General features: G+C 49.6%; 2 protein-coding genes across 3 annotated transcripts in view; one reads left to right on the forward strand and one right to left on the reverse strand.

Annotated features, from left to right (window-relative positions):
* Positions 1 to 20,707, reverse strand: part of LOC118313251 (vasorin-like) — a 29,943-nt gene extending 9,236 nt beyond the window's left edge. The window contains exon 1 of the mRNA XM_035638606.2: positions 20,290 to 20,707. The gene's annotated coding sequence lies outside the window, so the exon portion shown is untranslated. The remainder of the gene's footprint in view (positions 1 to 20,289) is intronic.
* LOC118313257 (beta-1,3-galactosyltransferase 2-like) overlaps positions 1 to 24,158 on the forward strand; it is a 104,896-nt gene that overhangs the window by 70,591 nt on the left and 10,147 nt on the right. The window contains exon 1 of one of the 2 annotated variants that reach the window (XM_035638616.2): positions 20,684 to 20,702. The exons of the other annotated variant lie outside the window; for it this stretch is intronic. The gene's annotated coding sequence lies outside the window, so the exon portion shown is untranslated. Of the gene's footprint in view, positions 1 to 20,683; positions 20,703 to 24,158 lie in introns of those variants that run through there. 2 annotated transcript variants of the gene reach the window in all.

Consider the following 24,158-nt stretch of genomic DNA (forward strand, 5'->3'; position numbering starts at 1 on the left):
GGATCGCAGTGACCCGCGGTCGTGTTCTCTCTACTCGCTGCGTCGGGAATCCACGATTCGGACGCGACGGTGATTTTTTCTGCCGTTGGGGCTTCGCGGCACACGAGCAAATCCTCAGCGCAGATAAGGACACGTGATGAAAGAGAAGCATCGCCGTCAGAATGACATGAAGCAGGTCAACGTGCGCGCGCGCGCACACACACACACACACACACACACACACATTCCTGCACATGTTCACACCAGCAGACACGGTCTGCAACACAGCTGGATTCTGTTACCCACAATTCACTGCAGCCATCTCTCACTGTGAGGCCGAATGAAAGGCCGACATAAACCTTTGTCCTCCCCCGCGATAAGAAAAAAGGTAGAGAGAGAGAGAGAGAGAGAGAGAGAGAGAATGGGTGTGAGGGGGAAAAGGGACAGAAGAGAAAGTTGCCGTGTTCATAGCTGGTAGCTGACGCCTGCCTCCATTTGTCCAGACTCCGCTGTAAACAAGTCCCGACTCCACTAAGCCCTCGAACGGCGTGTGACGAAGGCCAGATACGGCAGCGTGGAGGGAGGGAGTCCTGCGATGTCCTGCTCGAGCACAGCGACTGCCACTTGACCAGCTGTTGCTCTGGGGAAATGAAAGGACGGGTCCGCTGTGTTGCAACTCGCATCTTATTGTTTTCAAAGTAGAGGACTTGGGCGAGATCGAAAAAAATGAAACCGGCCTCATCTGTGAGCAGGATGGGGTTAGGGTTGTGTAAGTTTATGCCAATCCGTCTGCGCGTAATCAGATATGTGAATGTGTTAAAGAATCTGCAAATGCTCACTGGGATTTGCCAATCTGTGAAATAACACAAGATATAATAAGATAATTTTTTTTTTCTCACGCCAGCGAAATTTCCTTGTTACCGCAGCAAGAGTCCAAAAAGGCATCAGGGAAGATGGTATGTATTGTATGCAAGATATACAATAAAAAAGCAGGAGAGTCAGGAATGAAGGTACAAAGAAGCAGAGCAATGGGGCGTGAATTTGGTCGGTCTACATGAAGGGGGGGGGGGGGGGGGGGGGGGGCATGAGTTAGCGGTACACAAACGTTACCTTCACACCCCCCCCCCCCCGAAAAAACCCCGTATGGAATATCCTGTTACCTCAGGTCTGGAAAGCTCGGCAGTAAAATCCGTTTAACGACTCCGATCTTAGTAAAAACCCTTAGCCTCACGAGTAAAGCAGATAAACTCCACACTGTGGGCCGCTGAACGTGGTGCTGCCCAGGGTCGTGCACGTGCACGAGCAATAATCCCGATCACACACACACACACACACACACACACAGACACACACAGGAGTACAAAATCTGTCAAACTGACGCGAATCAATTAAGTGCAGTTACAGCCCGAGTTGCTTTGAGAAGGTCTTGACCTTTCACCTCTGTGCACTCCGGCCCACTCATTCCGTGCAGCCTTTAAATTCTCATAAACAACACGCACTGCGACACAAAGAAAAGAAGGACTGAAGTGTATTGACTTGACGGCGCTGTCGTTGTGGGCGGCGATGAGGGCTCGATGACGATCACGTTTCGGGGCCAAAGTTTGCCATAAGTCCTCCTGTGCGCATGGTTCATGGCCTTTCAAATATGTTGTCCCCCCCCCGCAACTGTATCCATCCATCACGTTGCCACGGACCCGACAGACGAGCGCCACACAAGCACAAGCTGCTTCACACTGCAGTCAAGACGAGCGCAGAGAAGAAAGTCGGGATGTCAAAGTCCCCTGCGACTTCTGGTTGGTGACGTGCTGTCTAGACTGAGCAGTGACAGCAGTGACATGAGCCACTGAGTTATTGGGATGAAGAGAGTCATGAGGACCACGTTAGGGAACATTAAAAACAAAAATCAGCACAAGGTATTGACTTCCCGTCAGTTGTGAAAGGAAGGAGGGGGGAGTTGGACGGGACAACCTCCTGACCTGAACTTGTCATTGTGATGCTGAAACAGATTGCACAGTGTAGTGATGACGGGAAAACGACGCCATCCGCGCTTGTATCGGTCCCATACGCGCCTTGATTTCAGTATTTCTATTCTCTCGGGCCTCCGGGACGACTCGATTTATGTCACAAGGGAACTGCGTCACCCCATTGCGTAGCCCGGACGAGGAAGAGAGTGGCGTTCTCCAGGTAGCTATCCCCCGTGATGGAAATGGCCGACGGGCGGAACAGTCGAATTGACAAAAACAAAACTCGTCGACGGAGGAACAAAAGCAGGCGAAGCCGGAGAGTGAACGAAAAAAGAGACGAGACAAGAGTTGAACCTGGGAGGGCCATTCACCACCCGGAGAGAGTTCCGGACCGCCAGAGGCTTTTAATACGACATGCAGTTTGTTTTTCTTTCTACTGGATGAGTACGTTACACAACCAGCGACTTATTAATACTTCTTGGACATCACACCCGAGGTTATCTGTTCAAATTGGGATTCTTTTTTTCCCGCTCTGGACAGTAGTTGACGAGTTGAAGCTACTTGACGCCAGAGAGCGAAGTCGGAGCTTCGGTGAACAGACTTCTTTCTTCTCCTCCGTTATCTCCAAGGTGGCGTGGACAACTTCCCCAGGAGCTCTGAGGAAAAAATCCCCCCGCGTCCTCGCGGGCGTCTCGCTAACGCAGCGTCCTTAACGACAGCGGCCGAACAAATATTCCCCGTGGAACCACTAGGGGGAGGCCACGAAATTTTCTCTGTGGCCTCTTTAAGGGTTCGTCGCCCTCCCCTTAGATAATAGTGAGCCGACTGCATACCTGCAGAGAGGCAGCACGCAGCCAGGACACCTCTCGGCTGACAATGGAGGCACATCAATGTGTCATAGCGAACACGACAGACTGATGTGAGAGGAACAACAATCAAACACACACGGAACTATTAGTGCGAAAGATCAATTACACACGAGCTGTCGTCGTACTGTCCTCAGATTGAACTTTCAGAGCAGGTTCGACCTCTTCATGCTTTTCTTTCTTTTAATATAAGTCTTCATGTTGTCATTTTGACAAAATAGATAGCACACACACACACACACACACACACACACACACACACACACACACACGGTGCATGACGAGACACCTGGAACAAATTAATAACAGCGTGTGTGACGGCTCATCTCCTCCTGTCATTTTTTTTTTTTTTATACTGAACTCCGGTGAACCTCGCTCCCTGAGCTCTCATTGGCTGCCGGCTCCTGATCTGATTCGAGTCTTTATTTCTTATCTGCTGCGCTTTTTTTATTTCATTTTTTTCCCCCCCCAGCCCTCAAACCAGCCCTCTCTTATCGCCCCCTCGACGCTCCGTCCCTCTCTCCGTCCGCTATCTCGGGTTTTGTTGCATTAACAGGAAAAAGCGCGCCGGCAACTTGCTGAGCTTCATGAACAGACACACTCTTTGTCTGAGGCGAGAGAAGCTTCACACACACACACACACACACACACACACACAGCGTTGGAAGTTTCTATTGCCTCCATGTTCCAATCAATAAGGAATTAATTAATTAATTATTAATTATAGATGAATTACTTGGGGACGTGAAGGGGTGAGATTAAATTAGTTTGGAATAAACACATTTTCAATTCAATTCAATTCAATTCAATTCACGTGGACATCGGTAGTCCAGCGTCTGCCTCGTGAACAAAGTGCCAGATGTATACATTTTTAAAAAAGCGATATTTGTAGAGAGAGCATCTTATCCTCTTAAAAGAGCTGCAGGGAAGTGACCAACCGCTGCTTCACCTGCTTACTCCCAGGAATCATAATGGTGTCAAATATTCTGAACCCAACTCTGTCTCGCACTGTACTTTCTGTACTATGTCTAATGATCAATCATTCCGCAGTTTCTGTGATGCCTGGGTGTTGTTGCTGTCTTCTCCTATTGTTTTTTCGGTTCGCAAGGCGAAACAATCCCGTTCTTATTCGAAAAAAAACTGGCAGAACACGCCAGTGAATCATCCAGACGCTATTTTAAAACTTTATGGGCACGAGCAAGACAATTCAAGTGCGTGTGTGTGCGTGTGTGTGTGTGTGGGGGGGGGGGGGGGGGGGTTGTTCTGTATTCGAGCCGTAGAGAACGAGAGAAAAATTGAATGATGTTAATCCGGGCCGTACCCCGACCCGAAGGTCAGCGGGGGGTCGATCCCATCTTCCCCCCCTTGTCCTTGGAGCAAGACATTTAACCCTGAACTGCCTCTTCAGTCTCTCGCAGCGGTGCATGAACGCGATAGACAAAAAGAGCCCTGAGTGGTCTGCAAGACTAGAAGAGCGATGCATGAGTTCAGTGCATTTGCGTGTTGTAGGCACGTGAGGACGCGGGCGACAGGACCAAATACAGGAGAGGCCACCGACAGTTTGTGGTTGGAAATGGTGTGCGGAGATTCACCACAAGATGCAAAGCACACGAGGACCCGGCCGCTCAAACGTCCCGCTGCAGCGCCGCGAGTACTAAAGATGACAATGGTGGAAATAAATGAACAGGTGTAATAGATATGTTATAAATGATGTATCCATCCCTTAGTCCAATCGAGTGGAGCTTGTTTGAGCATGACAAAATGTGACCGTGGTACGTTGGTGTGCAACAAAAAAAGCAAGATTAAAGAAATGAGCCCGAGGCCCAGCGTCTCTACTGCACCCGCTCAGGTGAAGTTATGCTTTAGTCAGGCGCGACATGAACACAAGACATATGAAACCGGTCAACCCGTCTGTCGGGGGCGACCGGCTACTGTGCGTGTGTGGCACAAGTCGGTCGCACCTCTTGGTCCGGGGCCAACTGAGCGCAGCCGGGCGTCCTGCCATGACAGCTACAGCAGCAAAACAGCCCTGGATGTCAAAGCAGGGGTGTGTGTGTGTGTGTGTGTGTGTGTGTGTGTGTGTGTGTGTGTGTGTGTGTGTGTGTGTGTGTGTGTGTGTGTGTGTGACTTCACTTCACACTTCAGTTGGCCATGAGCCTGTCGTGTCTGTCAGCGGTTGGAATTAAGAATGTAACCTGCCCTCAGCTTCACACAGGTGTGTGCCACAGGGCACCTGGCAAGCGTAACAACCGCCTCGATCATGTCTCCTCTCCTCTGCAATTTTTTTTTAAATCCCTCCCAGAGAAGTTACAAATCCTTTTGCGACACGCATGTTCAAGTCTCCGCAGTGGAGCGGGGACTCCAGAGGCAGTGTACGTGACGTTTGACCAGCGTCACCCAGCAACCTATGCACAAGTGGCAGGGGGGGTCTCGAGTTGGGTCGGGGTCATTCACCCTTGAAGTGTTGAAACTAAAACACGGCAGAACCTTTCGCCCTGGAGCAGCCAAGCGCATCATCGGTCCCATCATCAACGCGAGATGTCGACGCAGATGTTGCCGCCGACATGCAGCGTCCGGGAAAAATGTCCGAGCGAGCCCATGTGTGAATACAGCGGGAAAGTCTCTCACGTGTTAACGGACTGTGTTGACAGGCCGGCGCGAGGTCAGCAGGGAGCACGGCGGCGTTACTCACTTACTTCGCTGTTGTGGCGGTGCGACGCGGCCGGCTGCTGCTCCGTCTCGCCAGGGCCGACGCCACGGTCCGACTCTGCGGTGAGAGGACACGCGCGCGCGTGGGGATGAGCCAAATGCTCAAAACCACTGGTCACAGAATAGGTTTGGGTTCAGCGACGTTTCTTTTCCTCGCCTGAACCTCTTCGTGTCATCGAGCGAATCCAGACGGGGAAATGACGCAAACTCGTGTCTGTCATTGACATCATGTTATCAAACTGTCAAAAGCACTTTTTTTTTTTTATTGCTGCTTTATGTAAATTGTATTTAAGATGCATTGCAACCAGGGAGACTTCTTTTGAACCCCCCCCCCCCCCCCATCGTGACTAACTGCGGACGCAGCAGGACGTTTCCCATATCCTGAATTGGATTACGTTACGTTACCGAATTGGCGAAAAACTAACTGGGTTTCAGCAGCGGGCCGAACACACTGCGCGCTGGAGTGCTGACTTCTGGCCTGCCAAGCAATTTGTGCTGGAGATTAGCAGACACGGCAGACTCGCTGCAGAAAATCGGCAACAATCACGGCCGTTATTTGCAATCGCACGTCCCCGGCATCGTATTTGTCTCGTGCAAACGCGACGGTAAACCATCATGAACGCCGCATCTGCTGCACCCATCCGTGCCCAGATGCATGAAAACACACGCACGCACACACACACACACACACACAAAAGCTGAAACACACACACACACACACACACACACACACACACACACACACACTGGAACACATGGGCCCAGAGACCTCGACGAACTGGGCCCCCGCTGCTGGATCACCTCATTAACCCAGTGTTAGGTCAGCGGGTGTGGACGGATTTACTGCAGAGAGAGACTGAGGGACTGGCAGTAAAGACACACACACACACACGTACGCATACACACACGTTCGCATACACACACATTGTAATTGGATTATTATTGGAAAAGTTCACCGTCTGAAAGTTATGAACACAGATGGATTTATTAATGTGAGGCACATACATTTGATCGCATGTGTGCGTGTGTGTGTGTGTGTGTGTGTGTGTATTTACTTTAAAATGTTCCGTCTGGAGTTTAAGTAAATAGAAAAGTGACAAAGTAAACACACACACATACGCACACACACGTACGCATACACACAAGTTCGCATACACACACATTATAATTGGATTATAATTGGGAAAGTTCGCCGTCTGAGAGTTATGAAGTTATGAACACTGATGGATTTATTAGTGTGAGGCACACACATTTGATTGTGTGCGTTTACTTTAAAAGGATCTGTCAGGAGTTTAAGTAAATAGGAAAGTGACAAAGTAAACACACACGCACGCACACTAATTCCTGTCTCTGCTGGGAGGGGAATCAATTAGTGCAAAATGACGTGTGTGTGTGTCTGTGTGTGTGTGTGTGTGTGTGTGTGTGTGTGTGTGTGTGTGTGTGTGTGTGTGTGTGTGTGTGTGTGTGTGTGTGTGTGTGTGTGTGTTTGGCTCGGTTAAAGTCAGTGACCTCGACCGGTTCATGACCCGGAAACAAAGGCTGCATTTTACGCAGGAACAGAAAATCTGGTTTTTTTTCCCAGTAACTCTTTGTATGATGCTGTTCAGAGCCTGCTCGTGTTTCCAAATAAAAACCAAAACAGGAATCTGATCCCCGCCCTTCATTTGTCCGCAGACACGCGTAAAATGTGTGCACGGAGGGAACTCCGTTGTGCCTGGAAAATAGGGATCTAATTTCCGTTTGGACAGAAGGATCCTCCTGCATGTTGTGCTGTTTGTGCAAAAATGTCAATGTCAATGTCGCTGCAGTTCTGTAAAGTTTGGTGTTTTACGGCACCTTTCTGCTTTTAGGAATAAAACTCTCAGAATGGCAAATGGCAGAATGGGGGGGCATTGTCTCCTGTTTACCTAAACTCAACAAATGCGACCGGGTCCAGACCTCTGATGCCGTCGCACACAAACACACTCGTCTTATCTGCTCAGACCATCGATCAAGACAGCAACCGGCCAGGCTCTTGCTCTGTTTGCGTTCAGCTCACTGCACCGCGAGCACGGGCCCATTTAAGGGTCGATTTATCCAAAGTCCCGAGGAAACAAAACAGCGAGCCGATGTGGCCGTAATTCAATTGGGTTACGTTTGCAAATTGCAGCGGTGCAAGAAAAGCGGCTCAGATTACAACACGGGTGATTTAGTTGAATGAGGTCAAAGGTCACGTTAACACGCCATCTTGCTTCCGCCATATTTTCTCTCTGGTTTGATATTTCACTTACCGAAACTTTGGATTAATCTTAAGAGTTGAACGAAATCAAACCTGTTTTTGACGCCAGTTGTGGCTTTTTGACATATTAATATGTCGATTTGATGCAGAGATGTTTATTGGTAGTCGTGGAATCTGCCTTTTTCACACTGGATTCAAGTGGCCTCCACAGAATCAAGGGGGTGCGTGGAACATGACGTGTGATTCATACTTACATGTTTATCTTGATCTCGTATCAACTTAATTTACAACTTAATTGCAAAATGAGAAAAAGAGTTCATGCTAGTTTTCATTGCAAAGTCGTTCGTCGTTCAAGTTCAAGTTCACACCAACCACGAGAGTCTACGGAACAAGAAGGGTGTTGTTTTTACCATTATTTCATCAGCGAATAGTTTCATTTTATTTTGAAAAAGAAAAGCTCCGAGGGCTTGAGGGGATGTTTGGAGAAGCTGCATCGTGGAGTGTGGGCGCAGGCTTCCCACCGGCGCCACGAGCGACCTCGTTAGATTCTTTTTTTTTCGCACTGATAACAAACGACGCTGGGCCTTTCTTTGTAGGAAGGAGAGGATTTGTCTGTTTTATAAAATACCTCTGGGTCATTTCTTCTGAACACGCCGGGCGTGACCGGAGAGAGAGAGAGAGAGAGAGAGAGAGCGCCGGAGCGTGGGTCGGGGACTAACTCTTGTGACGGCCCTGAGAATTGGGGATCTAATGGGAACTGGGGGATTCTCTTTTGGACTCGAATGAAGTCTGAAATGCCCCGGTGACAGCGTGACCCCTGCGTCCTTCAGATTTCCCTTTTCAAAGATAGTATCTGGACCGCTGGATTTCACGGGGAGACAACGTGACCCGCTTCTGACCGGTAGAGGAACGCGCCGAGGCCGAGGCCTTAACGCGCCGTCTTTTCAACGTTGCACCGTGATTTCTGTCCATTTCCTCCTCGACGTCATTCTGCTCATCGCCGCCCTCTGATTCCGCATCAGGGCTGCGTTGTGCATGAGACGAGGAAGTGGTTAATATCTCCGTAGGCTCAGCTGCTTTTTCGAACGTGAACGACGTCACCGAGTGAACTCACAGTTCTCACCCCATGTCCGCAGCCGTTTGCTTACTCAGCTGCTCCCCGGTGGGTTGCGACCCCCCCTCCCCTCGGCCGACTTGAATAGTTTACTCCGGCCCGTAATGGAGCAGAGACTATTACGCGGGGGAGAGCCGTATAAAAGGGCCAAAATGTAGTGTTGCGTTTTTTGCAATCTGTCATCACTTTGTCCGCTGGCAAAACTGTTGGAATTGCACTAAACCCCGGGAGGACGCTTCTTTCCAGACCTTCGGCCAATGACGAGGTTCAATGAGCGAGGAGTTGAGAGGAATCCAGCAGTGTCTGAAACGGACCCGCGGCCCAGTCCCAAACCCAGCGCAGACACGTTACACGAGCTCCCCTGCTGCCGCGAGGTGCAGGAAATTGCTCCATTCGGTCGTTGGCCTCCGGCGTCCCGTCCGGTCCGCCGAGAGAAACAGTCTGGTGTGCCTTGGCGCTGGCGAAAGGTATGGAGCAACGTTCCCGCAGCGGACCGACCCGCAGGGCTGCTTGTCTTGGACGGCCACCGGCCTGTCTGTGTTGACGGACTGTCTTAGTTTAGCTCCATAATGCACTGGTGCACAAATACACATGACAGACACAAAGAAACAAACACGGCCCTTCTCGTGAACTTTCCAAATGGGGCCTGGCAGGTGTCGGGGGGCGATGTTTAAGTTAGCGGAACCCTAGAATTAACAAATTGTACCCTCCAATTACTTCATTTGTTCCCTCAGACTACAGCGGTTTGTGACCACAAATCGGCAGACACAGACGCCAGTTATCCGGTGAGTGACGGGCAAACACGCGGCGCTTGTGTGTTTGACAGCCAATGACTGAAGCGCATCCACGTCCTGTATCTCGGCCCACAGTCACAATGAAACACTTTGGCACAGTCGCTCCTGCAGCTACGTGCTAGTTGCTTGTTAGCGATGAGTAGACAGAGTAGCATCCAGTGTAGCATGAACACAACACGTGTCATTCAAGGGCACAAAAAGGATTGTGTATAAAGATGCACACGCGGTAGAGATCGCGGTGCGGTTTCTCCCGCCGACGCACGCGCGCTCGGCCAATCGCAAGTCAGTCTCAGCTTTTGCAGCCGTGATGTTGTTTCATAGCGTCAAAAATCTCGTTGAAACCAAACTTACTGGACATAAGTAAACACTTCAACATACATTCGATAAGAACAACTTTAAAATGACAGAAAACATTTTTGGGGGCTGATCCTTTATTCCATCTGCTAACATGAAGGGGGCGGGATTTCTGTCTCATGCTGTGGCAGGCCACCAGGGGGCGATCGATATGTTCTGCCTTCACCTTTGGGGACTTGTCGTGTCGTCCATCTTTACAAAGTCTCTGCACGGAACGATGGAAAACGTCACCTTTTTTTTACTTTCTGACTTCAAACGCTGCCTATAAGCTGAACTGTGCCGGCGTTGCGTTTGCTTTATTAACTAGCGGCCCGCGATATCTGTGTTTATTGTTCCTTTTTCTCTTCTTTAAACAAACACCCGCGCACACGCTGACACTGCTCACTCCTCCCGCCGCCAGCGCGCGTAAGAGAGAGAAAAGCCGCCGCGGCCCAGACTTTTGATCCGCTTGCCATCTCTTTGAAGTGTCTCTCGCCTCTCATCTGTGAACAAGTCGTCCACATTCAAAATACCACCGGCTCGCCCGCAGCCGCAGTGTGATATGCTGGGTCCGGCGGGCGGGGGCTAGAGTCAAGCGCGGAGCAGTTTACACCGATGTTTCATCCCGGACTGCACTGACCCCGACACATGGCAGGTTATAAAGTGGGAGCGAGTGTTGGCGAGTTACATTCTTTCCACCAGGTAAACTTCATTTGCCAATAACATGAGCACACTTTTAGTCTTAGTCCTTAAAAAAAATTCAATGGATTTTGCTGAATAGAGATTTGCACTCTGCAAACAGGAAAAGCCCATTTCATGTTGACTCTTCATGCATCAGAGTTGTTTGCTCTGTATAATTATTCTCAGCTTTCTGCATTTGTGTTCCAGTTACGCAGCACAGGGAAACTCTCCAATGTTTGCCCACATGATTTATTGGATTAAAAACAAAAAATTAAACTCGTCTCACTGTCGCAGCAGTGGAGACCGATGTTTTCAAGATATGAATTCTGTGTGGTCCGGTAAAAATACTCAACCGATCGGAAATTTTACAGTCAATGTTTTGTTTTTTAAAGACATAGAAATGAACAGATCCGATAGTAAGAGACTAAATGTTCTTTATCTTGGATTCCTTTTTTTAATCTGCATACATAATTCATTTTTTGCCATTTATTTGCCGCCGACCTCGCGTCACCTCCGCCGTCGCAATGCCACACGCCCATGCCAACCCTGTGACATTCCGGAGCCGAGCCGCCTGTCGAAATCGTGACCTTAACCTGCTCAAGGTTTTGATAAACAAGTGAGTCACAGTTGCGAAAAAAAAACCCCGTGCCAAAGCGCAGGCCCCGACGCGCCGGGCTGGCGCTTGTCTATCTTCGGTGGTCCAGGCATCCTCCGACGGATCGGGCCTCGGGCCAAGTGGGATGACGGCGAACCACGCGCGGGACATACCCGACGGCGCGCGCTACCTGCACAGTGGGGGGGGGGGGGGGGGGGGGGGCGTTGAACTTCTTCGGGTCATCGGGGTTGTGCGTCTGACTCGGCACCAGATCTGCTCCGTCAGTTCCTTCTGTAGGTGGACTGGTCCCCTCCTTTGACTCCTGACCTCTTAATCCCCTGCCAGCTGCAGCGAGGCCTCCTGGGAGACGTGTGTGTGTGTGTGTGTGTGTGTGTGTGTGTGTGTGTGTGTGTGTGTGTGTGTGTGTGTGTGTGTGTGTGTGTGTGTGTGTGTGTGTGTGTGTGTGTGTGTGTGTGTGTGTGTGTGTGTGTGTGTGTGTGTGTGTGTGTGTGTGTGTGTGTGTGTGTGTGTGTGTGTGTGTGTGTGTGTGTGTGTGTGTGTGTGTGTGTGGAGAAGAACTGCCCGCGCAAGAACGCATGTGTGCAAGTGTGCAACATGTACCGGGACTCTTTGATAAGATGGCTGTGTTGTCTCTCTGTGAATGAGCGTGTGTCAGTCAAGAGTGCACATCATTAGTCCTCTTCCAGCGCAGTTGGAACCTATGAGAACGCGGGAGCTCCTGTGTCAGTTGAATAATGAGTATTACAACATACCTGGGTATGGCAAAGACACCCGAGGCTCATGGGGATAATTCCCGTTGTGCACCACCGCTGAGCATCTGACTCGGGGCCAAACTATTAATCCTGTTACACAAAGTTACGAGAATCGGTTTTCCCGGTTGACATTTGTTGGGGGCCGAGCGTTACCGGGCCACACCTCCGTTCCAGACTGGGACCCGGCTATGGCCGACGTACTCGGTTTGCCGGCAGCCACCATTCAATCCCGCTCCCGGTTTCTTTTTTTGCGAGTCGTGTCTCATCAAGCAGCGGACATGGAACTATACGACCTTTAATTTGACATTCAGTCTGACATTCAAAAAGGAACGCCTCCTCAAAAATGTACTCATTTAAGTCATTTAATTTGTCTTGTTGTGAAGCAGCAGCCGCCTGGAATTACAACTTGTGCAGCTACAAACCAGATGATTTGTTTTGTTTTTTATCTCGAGTAACCGACGGTGTCATTGACCCCCGGGCCCTTTCTTTTGATGCTCCCCCAGACAGCGCTGAACAAATCAAATCTTCGCTCACTCCCAACGGCAAACTTCAAGCCATTGCTGAACTAAGAATGGCAACTGAGCCCAAAATAACCAGCGCCCACAAATCCGTGCACAAGTCTGCAATCTCCCAAAACAGTCCCATCACGGGAACAACATTTCGTATCAAGATATGGACACGTATCATGTCCCGTGCCGTTTCTCTCGGGGGGGCCCGCGCCTCTGCAGATGTAAGCCGCGGCGTTGTCGCCTTCCACCTGCGTCTCGTTTTGTCTTGTGAATTGGCGGCGCTCGCCCCGGACACCTCTCTCCGCACCGTTTGACACGAGTCTTGCGTACGTGCTGAGAGACGTCAGTGGGCGGTGGCACGATTTGCAGAGTGCGAACGTTTTCTCTTCACGTCTGAGCCACGCCCCTGCGACGGAAGCGGCCCGTCTTTTGGGGTCGAGCTCCTGGTTTCGTCCTCGTGTCCCGAATCAATGTTCTTTCGGGCAAAGATCACTGGCCTCTGCCGAACCAATCACCAACCACACATTCCCTTCACACTAGTGTGGTATTTTTCCCGATCATTATAACAGTTCAACAGCATTTTTAATGATTATGGTCAATGTGAAGCAGGTCCGGACTGTAGATTGAAATGTCATGTTATAATGTTAACTTTTCGAACACAGTTTCCTCTCGATCGTTGTCTTCACGTCTCCCATCCCAGATTTATCTTTTTCGGTTTCCCTGCTCTACCGTCGCCGCGTCTAAAAAAAAAAAAAAACACACAACTCACCGCACAAGAAGAAAAAGTAAAAACACACTCGCAGTGGCACAAAAGCAGGATTCGCATGTCGGCTCTACAACCGAATACGAGTAAGAGGGAACATGACACTACATGTGCACCTGAACGCAGACAGACAGACACACACACACACACACACACACACACACACACACACACAGGCACGAGACCCTTTCACCTGAACGCAGACACACACACACACACGTCCCGACACATGCAACGCGAGTGTGAGCTCCGGCACACGCGTCCAAGGTCTAGTGGTATCTCTCATCTACCTATTGTCTACTGACAACCAGTGTGTGTGTGTGTGTGTGTGTGTGTGTGTGTGTGTGTGTGTGTTGAGGGGGCGGGGGGGTTGGGGATGAAAGGATGTGTGTGTACAGGTAGACTATGTGCCCTGGGGGGGGGGGGGGGGGCATTTAAAGTAGGGCTGGAGGGTGCTACACCCCCGTCACTCACACACACACACACACACACACACACACACACACACCTACAGTACCTCGGGTGGTGACGGCTTGTTGGAGGATGGAGGGGGGAGGGGAGCGTTTGATTTGTGACGCCAGGCGGATTGGGTGTCAAGTCTTAATATGAAAAGTATCTTCTGCATCTGTTATGTGGGTTATTTCATGGGCTGGAGAGCCTCAAAAATACACATGAATAAATGAGAACGTTCGGGAGAAGCAGCAGCGCTTGGAGCGGACGACTGTTCGAACATTTCCCCTGGTAATTTGACACGTGGGCCGCGTGCGACAGGAACTTCTGACGTTGAACACAGTCCATCGATCTTTAAACTGCGGTTCTCTTGCTGCCGTCGTTGCCTTCTTCCGGGGGCAAGCTTCAGGGGGGAAACTGTGTTGTGTTCGCAGATCCCGGACACAGGGAATATACGAATATTTCCAAATTAATTCGATCAAACATGTGGTCTGCGCGGACGGATTCAGACAAAGCTCGTCTTTGACGGGAAACAAACGAGAGCCGGGGTTTGAATAAAGAACTCCTCTGTCTCTCTCTGGGCCTCGGGGACTTTGTCCGGTCCCGCGCCGGGAAACATCGTTGGATTAATTCATTCAAATTATTAATTTTTTGCGTGATATGTTAATAAAATAAAAAATTAAAAAAAGCCTAAAGGTTAAATCCAATGGCTGCGTTGCTGTGAATCTGGATCTGTATCGACAAGACGAGAGAAAGACTCTCCACACCGATATGAACTTCACGGTTTGTTCATGACGGAGCGTCTCTAGTCGTGATAAGAGAAGCCGAGATACCGTTTTCTTCTGCCCTGGACCGACGTGGTAGACCGACGGACTGCTCCCTAAAAATACGACGTTCCAATCCCGTTCCCGTCCCGAGGAATTGAGGTTTCAGATCGACACCGTAAGTCGGCTCTCCTCCTCTGCCGTGCGTGCAGCGTTTTCTTGGGTTTTTCGGCTGAATCCAACACGCAGGAAAGGTATATTCTGGCCAAGATGAGTAGCTCCGTTTTGACTCTTCGCGACGGGAGGGGGGGAGGGAGGGGGGGGAGGGGGGGGGGGGGGGGGGGGGGGGGGGGGGGGGGGGGGGGGAACAAACTGCTGACGTCAGGTTATCGAAAGGTTAAAAACACTGTAACAATCTCAGCCTTGTGTTCTTTTCTGGAGGGAGAGAAGAATCTGACGTGGCATCTTCTGCCTCCCGGTGTCTCCTGGTACCGCAGTGGAATGCTGGAGACTTATACAGTATATGTACTGAACCCGACCCCCCCCCCCCCACCCCCCCTGTGTTTATACAACACACTGTGAGGACGAAGGGGGGGGGTTACTTAGAGACACGCTTCGAGGGTTAGTAAAGGAGTAGCAACCCCCCTAAGCCCCACCCCCCCGGGGGCCAGGGGGGGGGGGGGTGAGCGTGTTCAGTCTCAGCCTGTCGCAGGTCGACTGAAGCATCCCAGCCCCCGTGAAGACGTAACGCGAGCCCTTCTGTTTTTTCTCACGTCGACGGAAACAGAAAACCGAATTTTAGCAATAAAGTTAATGTTAAAACTGCGTGAGGCAAAACTCCAGACGGGAAACACGTGGGGCTGCGCGGAAGAAGAGCGATCGCCGATAGTTCAACTACAGCATTTGACGCGTGTCGAGGCGACGTGCTGTCAGTTGAAGACGCCGATGTGAGCCTTTCGTCGACGGAGCGGCGTTTATGTTGGACGATGTGAAAACTTCGTCTTTGCTGATTGACAGTTCAGATCATGCGTTGCAAATCCATGTTTCCATATCCATGTCAAGTTCTACATGTTCGCTTGTGTTTGTGTTTTTCTTTTTATTTATACATAGTTATTAAGAACAAAGGTTATGGTTCAACTTTAAACATCAACTGTTCTCATTTTTTGAAATGCATATATCGATATTGCCAATTTTTTTTACTTCCTCATATATTGGCATCAGGCCCCAAAAGTCCGTATCAGTTGAGCTCTGTCTTGAGTTCAACCTTTTAAAAACAACCATTAGTTCATCCTGCACAACTGACACCTCTGACCAATCGCCGCAGTCGTCTATCGAGCCAAAGTGGAAAAAAACATTCTCTGCGTCCAGCTTCCGAAACCTGAGCGCGTTCAGTTAATCTCTGTTTCATATCGTTGCCCGGTTGTCAACCGTTGATCGATATCAAAGGGAATGTCGTAACGTAGCCTGGTCACAGACAGACCCGAGGCTTCTTCACGGGAAAAGAAAAAGGTTATCTTCCAAACGCCTGAGCGGAGCAAAGAAACCAGGGGGGAACAAGCCGTCGTCAGCGAACACTTTCAAAAAACGGCTTGTTACTGTAAATGGCTTCAGTGCGTCTGCAGGGTTTCAGCGACGCCTGCTCCGGAGAGGGGAAATCAGACAACTGAACTGAGCAGGATGATAGATCATCCGTCGCGGGCTTGTTGCTTGGCCGTCCGCTGCATCTGCGCGGCCCCCGCTTCCTTAAACGTTCCCAAATGAGCCGACGCCCCCCCCCCCCCCCCCCCCCCCACACACACACACACACACATCTGCACGACGGCAACAGCGCGGAGAGATGGAGACTTTCGTCCACCTGTTTTTGTGCTCAGCTTGATTTGAAATCTAAATTATTGAAACCAGACAAATATGTGCTAATGATTTCAAGCCTGAGGCTAAAGATAAGGGTGTTCGCCGCAGCGTGTGTCTGGCACACGCGGTGTCATTCTCAATTCTACCACTGGAGGCCGCTAAACCTGCACCCTCAAATTATTTGCGTTTCATTTACAACTATATAGACGCGCCGTTAGCGTATCGAAGCCATTCGCCGGCCCCGTAAAACAAAACTAGCAAGCAAAGCAAAGCACGATTAAGAGATTAATCTCTGCCACCAAGATTAAGATTGAGTTACCAGTCCTATTTTGATTATGTCATATCATTTGACACATTACCCTTCAAAACTATCACATGACGACGAATGTAAATGTGTAAAACTTTGCCTTTAGGGTCATTTTTTGGGGAAGCTGCGAAATATTTGTGAAAAACAAACCTCGGAAGGCGAGCACCAAAAAGCGACGTCAGTGAAAGTGAGAAAATCAAGAAAAACCCAGCTGAGCGCACGTTTAAAGGCCCAGTGTGTAATTTTCTGGCGCCATCTGCTGGTAAAGTTGCAAACCGCAACCAACTGAGCAACCGACAGGGGACACTTTATGGCGGCGCACCGCTGATTCCGTTTCCGGTTTCCGTCAGCGTCTGAAAAATCCAACGCGAATGCGACGTGTTCCTGAACCGTTTTGTTTCGACAACCGTATTCAACAGGACGAGGGACACATGGCGACTCACGCGGAGGTCGGGTCCTCCCCATGTCACTCTATTTAACTCAATCAGAGTTGACGAATAAAACATGGTGATTACACACATATGAACACATAGTTACGGACAATGTGTTCAATTTCTGTGAATAAGTTCTTCTAAATATTACACACTGCGGCTTTAACGTACAGTATCATGTTCACTGCCAACACAGGAAGTAGTGGTGAAGCATCAAAGTAGAGGTGTAGTGGTTTTCACCGCCCATGGCGAACTTTTGTTTAACCATCACCACAATCTTTCCCTTAGCTCAACAAAGCGTGTAGTTGTCTCACACGCTTTAATCATAGTTTATTTTCCATACCTGTATACACGATCTTTCCGTAACCTTGGAGTTGCTATGTGCAGATTGTCTTCTTGACGTCCCACTACGACTGTGGACTGTGGTGGGGTTGGCTGTCACGAGGCCTTGAGGCCGCGCGAGTGTGACACTCCGTTCCACATAGAAGAGAAATCCCAACAGACACCAACACCAACAAGGGAGAGGGACAGAGAGCGCAGGGGGTGAGGGATGGAAACGAGGCCTCTCCGCCGCGGTCACGTCTGTCTGCACATGTCCAACACTGCGGACGGACGGTTCGGGAACAACAACAACAAGAACAACAACCGCAGGGAGAGAAAACTGAAGCGCTTTTCTACTCCCATCAGCACTTGTGACGAATAACCGGGAATGTACGACGGGGCAGAGCGGCATGTTTCAGGAATTTATCTCCCTGTAAAAATCTACCCAGCCAGTGGTACAGTGACCGAAATCTGACCTGCAGTGTGTGTGTGCGTGTGCGTGTGTGTGTGTGTGTGTGTCATCAGAGCACCACTTAAACCCCAATCAGAGAAGAGGAGGGGCTTTAGGTTGCTGTGGCTGATAACAACTGAAATTTCATCCTCACACACACAAACACACACACACACACATGAACACACACACACACACACACGAACACACACACATGAACACACACACACACGAACACACGCACACACACACACACGAACACACGCACACACACATGAACACACACACACACACACACATGAACACACACACACACACACACACGAACACACGCACACACACACACACACGTGAACACACACACACACACACACTCACACACACACACTCAATCCTCTTCACCTTGTACCTCTTATAACTTCCTTCATGGGGGTTATTAACTCCCTGATTGGGGAGCTTTTCCTTCGGGGGTCCCCCCCCCCCCACCTATTGAGTTGTCATCGTGGGATGACCCGAACACTTATTTAGCTGACCCTTGGGATTAGTCCAAGCTGGAAACAGGGGTGGGGGAGTTGGGGGGGGGTCGGGGTTAAGCCTTCACCTCGAGGTGCTCGCTGCTGCAGCCGCGTCATCTCGTCGAGAGAGAAAACCTTAATTAAATTGCCGAGACACCGAGTCAGGAATGTTTGCTGTGCGCTCTCCCTCTCTCGCCCGTGTAGGTGCTTCGGTCCGTCCCGTCCCCCCCCCCCCCCGTCTCCACCTTTCTTTGCTTTTCCCATACTCGTGTGCTCCACACACATGCACGGGTTTGTTTTCCCCCGCTCGCTCACCAACCAATATTGATTTGGACGAGCGAGAAAAGAAACGTCATTGTACCCAGACTCCGCCTCGCAGAGCTCAACGGCAGTGAACAGGTTCTCTGAGGAACGCAGCCGTGCCACCGCTGCCACCGCTTGCTCCTCGTATTCACAATGACATGACCACGGAGTGCGGGCTGATGCTGTGACAGCACATTTTCACCGTTGTCCTGAAAAGATAATGCTTCTAAGATAATGCTTCGGGATTCTCTCGATTGTTTTTCGGATGAATCGATTGATTTGCTCATTGTTTTATAAAAGACAGGAGACGAAGGCAGTGCCCGTAGGTTTTGCCAAACTTCTTTTGTCCGACCGACAACAGTGCAAAGGTCGAAAGTCAAATCCTCAACTTTGAGAAGCTATGGAACTTTTCTTTCTATCTTTACTTCTCTTGTCTTGATTAATGACCTTGCAGTAAAGGTGCAGGGTCCAGAAGTCTTGGGGGGAACTAACTCAGACCTTTGGCATTCTGGGAACCTGCTCTCAGACTTTAGGACCCCACCACTGTATATATGACTGATTTATTGCCAAACTATTAATCACTCAACCAATCAACCCCTGAACAATAACTGTCAGCAGCTCCACTCTGGAAGAACTCGGGCCACACACACACACACACACACACACACACACACACACACGACACACACTCTACCACTCTCGTCACATCTATCCTATATTCTATAATTTCCCCAGATGTTGTTCATTTTAAAAATGTTCCAAAAAGAACGCTCATCACTCCCAAAACTCCCAAAGCAAAAACCTTCCAACTCTTCCCAAACCCAGGAGTGTGTGATACACACACACACACACACACCTCGTTCCAGTTTCAGTAAAGCAAGACTTGGAACAGAATAAATATAGGATCTATGTCATACTGCAAATGATATTCACACATATGTGCATGATACCACAGTGCGTCCCGACGGGGAACTTCTTGATTCGTCTCTGGGGATCATCCGAGATTAAAGTCTCACATCTGAGGTGTGAAACAACCAGCTGGAGGTGAGAGAGAGACAGACAGAGAGAGAGAGAGAGAGAGATAACGACACATTCGACACGAGCACGGCGATGATAAGAAGAAGCTTTAATCCTGTTTCCACATCCCTCCGCGTCCCCGGCCGCGTCCTCCAGATCCTGACCCGAGATACAGTGACCCGCGCGCCGGCACGGAGGGAATCAATGGACACGCTGACTTACAAAAAGAAAGAAAGAAGAGAGAGGGGTTTCTGGGCCACAAGGGGGAAGCTTTCACACGAGAGAGAGACGGAGAGAGAGAGAGAGAGAGAGAGAGAGAGAGAGACAGAGACCCGGCTGCGTAAAAGGCGCAGCGTGCGGCGGGAGGAGGAGGTGGTGGAGGAGGTGGAGGGGGGAGCTGATCCTGGATGGATCGATTATCAGGACCTCTAATCGATACCATCGCAGCATCTGAACGACTTCACGCACCGGCAGGAGTTCTGCCTCCAAACGAGCAGTGGGATCACACTGGTGTCTGTTGGCACCAAAATTCAAAATAAAATGAAAACGTTTCCGAAACCCGGAGCGCAGCAGACTCTTACCTTGGCAGAGTAATCCACGGTTCTCGGGATGAACTCGAGTCGAGCAGCTTTTCTTTCTTTATAACCCAAACTGTTTTTTTTATCCACTTTGTCGGCGAGAGACGCAGGAATCTGTCCACACACACACACACACACACACACACACACACACACACACACACACACTTCTTCTCCTCCTCCAGTTGCGCAGCAGAGTTCGCGTCCACGCAGACTTATGAACCCAAACGAGAAGCTGTGTATCACCGGAGCGCACTCGCTCCTCTCCGGTCTGTCAGGGCTGCAGGAGGCGCAGGAGACGAGCCGGGGCCAGTCACAGCGAGTCAGAGGGCGCACGGACCGTCGTCGACGAGAGCGCTCGTTGAAAGCGAAGGAGGCAGAGCAGAGCACTTAAACAAGCCGGAGAGAAGTGGGAGGTACCGTGTGTGTGTGTGTGTGTGTGTGTGTCTGTGTGTGTGTGTGTGTGTGTGTGTGTGTGGAGCCAGAGCGCGCAGTACGCGGCGCGTCCCAGAGGCTCCAACAGGCAGCACCTGCAAAAGAAATGAGGATGTCTCACTCCTCCACGTCTGAGCCCTGACATATATGTGTATTTATATATATGTGTGTGTGTGTGTGTGTGTGTGTGTATGTATATATATGTATAGTATAATATAGTATATGTACATTACACACATGCTCCTCCCCTACAGTAAACGACTTACAGCTGTGCGTTATTGTACTGAGATTACTGTAGCGTGCTCTTTTGTTCTGTCTCCTTTTGCACCAATAGATTCTATTGTGGAGGGGTTTTTTTTGGTGTTTTTTTCCCCCACAATATTTAATGCAGTGTATTCAGGAGTCTTGCATGATCCACACCCTGTCCTGACATAAGGATCCAGTGATCTGTTCAAGGACACTTGGGCGTGTGCTCATACTGTACTTCCATTCATTGAGGAATCTTTTAATATTTTTTTCTTTGGCCACTTAGGGGCACTGCAACAAAGTGTGAGTGGAACGTGGTGTGAGTTGGTGTGATGCACACTTTGGCAAACAGTTGCCTGTTCACACACACACACACACACACACACACACACACACACACACACACACGACAGCCATCTAACAGTGAAGTTGTCAGCCATAGAAAACAAAAAAAAACTACGGTGGCCCTGAGAGCCAACGGCACTGCAACTTACGAAAATAGATGCAAATAGACCAACCACAAGCAAATTAAGAAAAACCTCTTCATCGATTCGACAACACACGCGCAGCGTTTAGAAAACGCGCTGCAAACAGACACTGGACGGAACGAAAGTCTTTCCGGGGGACACTTAAAAGTGATGCGCACGCTTGTCGTTGCCGCGGATTTTGACTCACAGCGGCATTACGGTTCTCTTTCCGTCAGTGGGGTTGGAAAATGAGATTAGAAGTGGTTTTTGAAATCCGCGGCAACAACAAGCGTGGACGTTGCCTTTGATGGACCGGAAGGAGTTTATTCTGGACATTTCAACTTTACTCTACAGACGATAAAAAGAATCTTGATGTTAGTTCGACTTTATTCTGAACTTCTCAACTTTTTTTCTCGACATTTGACTCAAATTTTTGAAATACCCCAAAAATCCTATGATTTAGTTTGACTGTGTTCTCGACATTTTGTTCTCAACATTTTGACTTTGTTGTTGAAATGCAAAAGGAAAGAAACTCTTCCTCCTCCCATTTTTTCTGATGCTCGCACTCGTCACCTTCCGTTGTGAAAGGTCCGCGCGCCGACCGTGTCACGAAAGTTCACCCACCCGTTAACATTACTCTTTATTTACGGATCAGCCTTTCTTCGCGTTCGCATTTCCATTTCGAGCCCGTGTATTTATACACGGTCTTGGGAAAGTTAGCGCAGTTGCACCGCTATAACCAAATACTTCCACTTGTCACCTCGGCTGTAAATGAGCTGTGGACGGAGACACTAAATTCAAGTGCGGGGCTGTGCTACAGACACACACACACACACACACACACCGAAACCCGACGCTCCCGCCGTTTTTTCACCAGCCGTCCGACCTGCCAATGCAACATGTTCACCCGTGTCACTCACGCACACAAACACGGCCACAAATCCACCCAACAGTGGGGAAAACAAGACGGGCATCTAAATATAGAGTTATTTAAATACAAGACTGTACATACATGAGCAGCTACACACGCATGCCCACACACACACACACACACACGCTGACATCTGAGAGGCGAATGCGAGGCGGTCACTCCGACAAGCCGGGACTCGCACGAGTGCCGTCCAGACGAAATCCTGTTTCCATCAACACGACCCACGCTCGATAAAAACATAAAGGAACGTTCTCATATTTAGTCAAAGCTGGTTCGTCTGTTTCACAACATGAACAGTTTTAATTAGACATAAAACTATAGACGTGAACAGAAAACCCAATCTTTGTTGGGTATAATGTGTATTATTACATATTTGGTACTCTTACCACATCCTATAGTGTCTCTGACTTAACATGCGCTGTTCTGGGAATTTGACTCATTAATATTTGATCATTTTTGGCCACATTCTTCATGTACTGTACGAAGCTCTTATCAGCGGACTCAGCTCCCTGCACAAGGCCGGCTGGGCTGTGGGAGCCGTCCCATTAAAGAGTGGCTCGTTGCTATGAGAGTGTGTGTGTGTGTGTGTGTATGTGTGTGTGTGTGTGTGTGTGTGTGTGTGTGTGTGTGTGTGTCTGTGTGTGTGTGTGTGTGTGTGTGTGTGTGTGTGTGTGTGTGTGTGTGTGTGTGTGTGTGTTTGTTGAGAGAGAGAGAGAGAAAGAGGAACAGATTGTTGACGGCGGTGCGAGAGAACAAACATGACGACCCTGATCCGTCGCACTCGGTGTTTGATCTGCTGCTCGTTCACAGTGGAACACTCGAGTGGGATGTTTCTCATGGGAAAGGAATCGATAGGCAGAACTGACAGTGACGTCATTTTTCTCAACAACAAAGAGTAGAAAATAAAATGAGACTAAGTGATCAATGTGTCGTTTTGGAGTAAAAGAAATAAAGGGGGGGGGGAGTTTTCATTTTCAATTTTTGGCCTTTTCATGCCCCGTATTATACTTTTTTTGTACGAAGAATACTTGGCTTTGGATACGTCTGTAAGGTTTTTACAAACTGTGGAATAAATGCTTTTTTTATCTCTACGGTGAAGTACTGTCCAGTCCAATCCGAGGAAACCAACGGATCTCAGACTCCAAGGTGTCTCGTCAGGACACTTTGGAGTCATACTTCCACCGGACGCAACACAAATCCGGTGTGAATGCATTATTAGGGATGTGCTAGGGTCAGAGGTGCTAGGGTCATACGTGCTAGGGTCAGAGGTGCTAGGGTCATACGTGCTAGGGTCAGAGGTGCTAGGGTCATACGTGCTAGGGTCATACGTGCTAGGGTCAGAGGTGCTAGGGTCATACGTGCTAGGGTCAGAGGTGCTAGGGTCATACGTGCTAGCGTCAGACGTGCTAGGGTCAGAGGTGCTAGCGTCAGAGGTGCTAGGGTCAGAGGTGCTAGCGTCAGAGGTGCTAGGGTCAGAGGTGCTAGCGTCAGAGGTGCTAGGGTCAGAGGTGCTAGCGTCAGAGGTGCTAGGGTCAGATGTGCTAGGGTCAGAGGTGCTAGGGTCAGATGTGCTAGGGTCAGAGGTGCTAGCGTCAGACATGCTAGGGTCAAACGTGCTAGCGTCAGACATGCTAGGGTCAAACATGCTAGCGTCAGACGTGCTAGCGCCACATGTGCTAGCTTCAGACGTGCTAGGATCAGACGTGTTAGCGTCAGACGTGCTAGGGTCAGATGTACTAGGGTCAGATGTACTAGGGTCAGATGTGGTAGGGTCAGATGTGGTAGCGCCAGAC

This window comes from Scophthalmus maximus, chromosome 8 (assembly GCF_022379125.1).
Source record: "Scophthalmus maximus strain ysfricsl-2021 chromosome 8, ASM2237912v1, whole genome shotgun sequence".
Lineage (NCBI taxonomy): Eukaryota > Metazoa > Chordata > Actinopteri > Pleuronectiformes > Scophthalmidae > Scophthalmus > Scophthalmus maximus.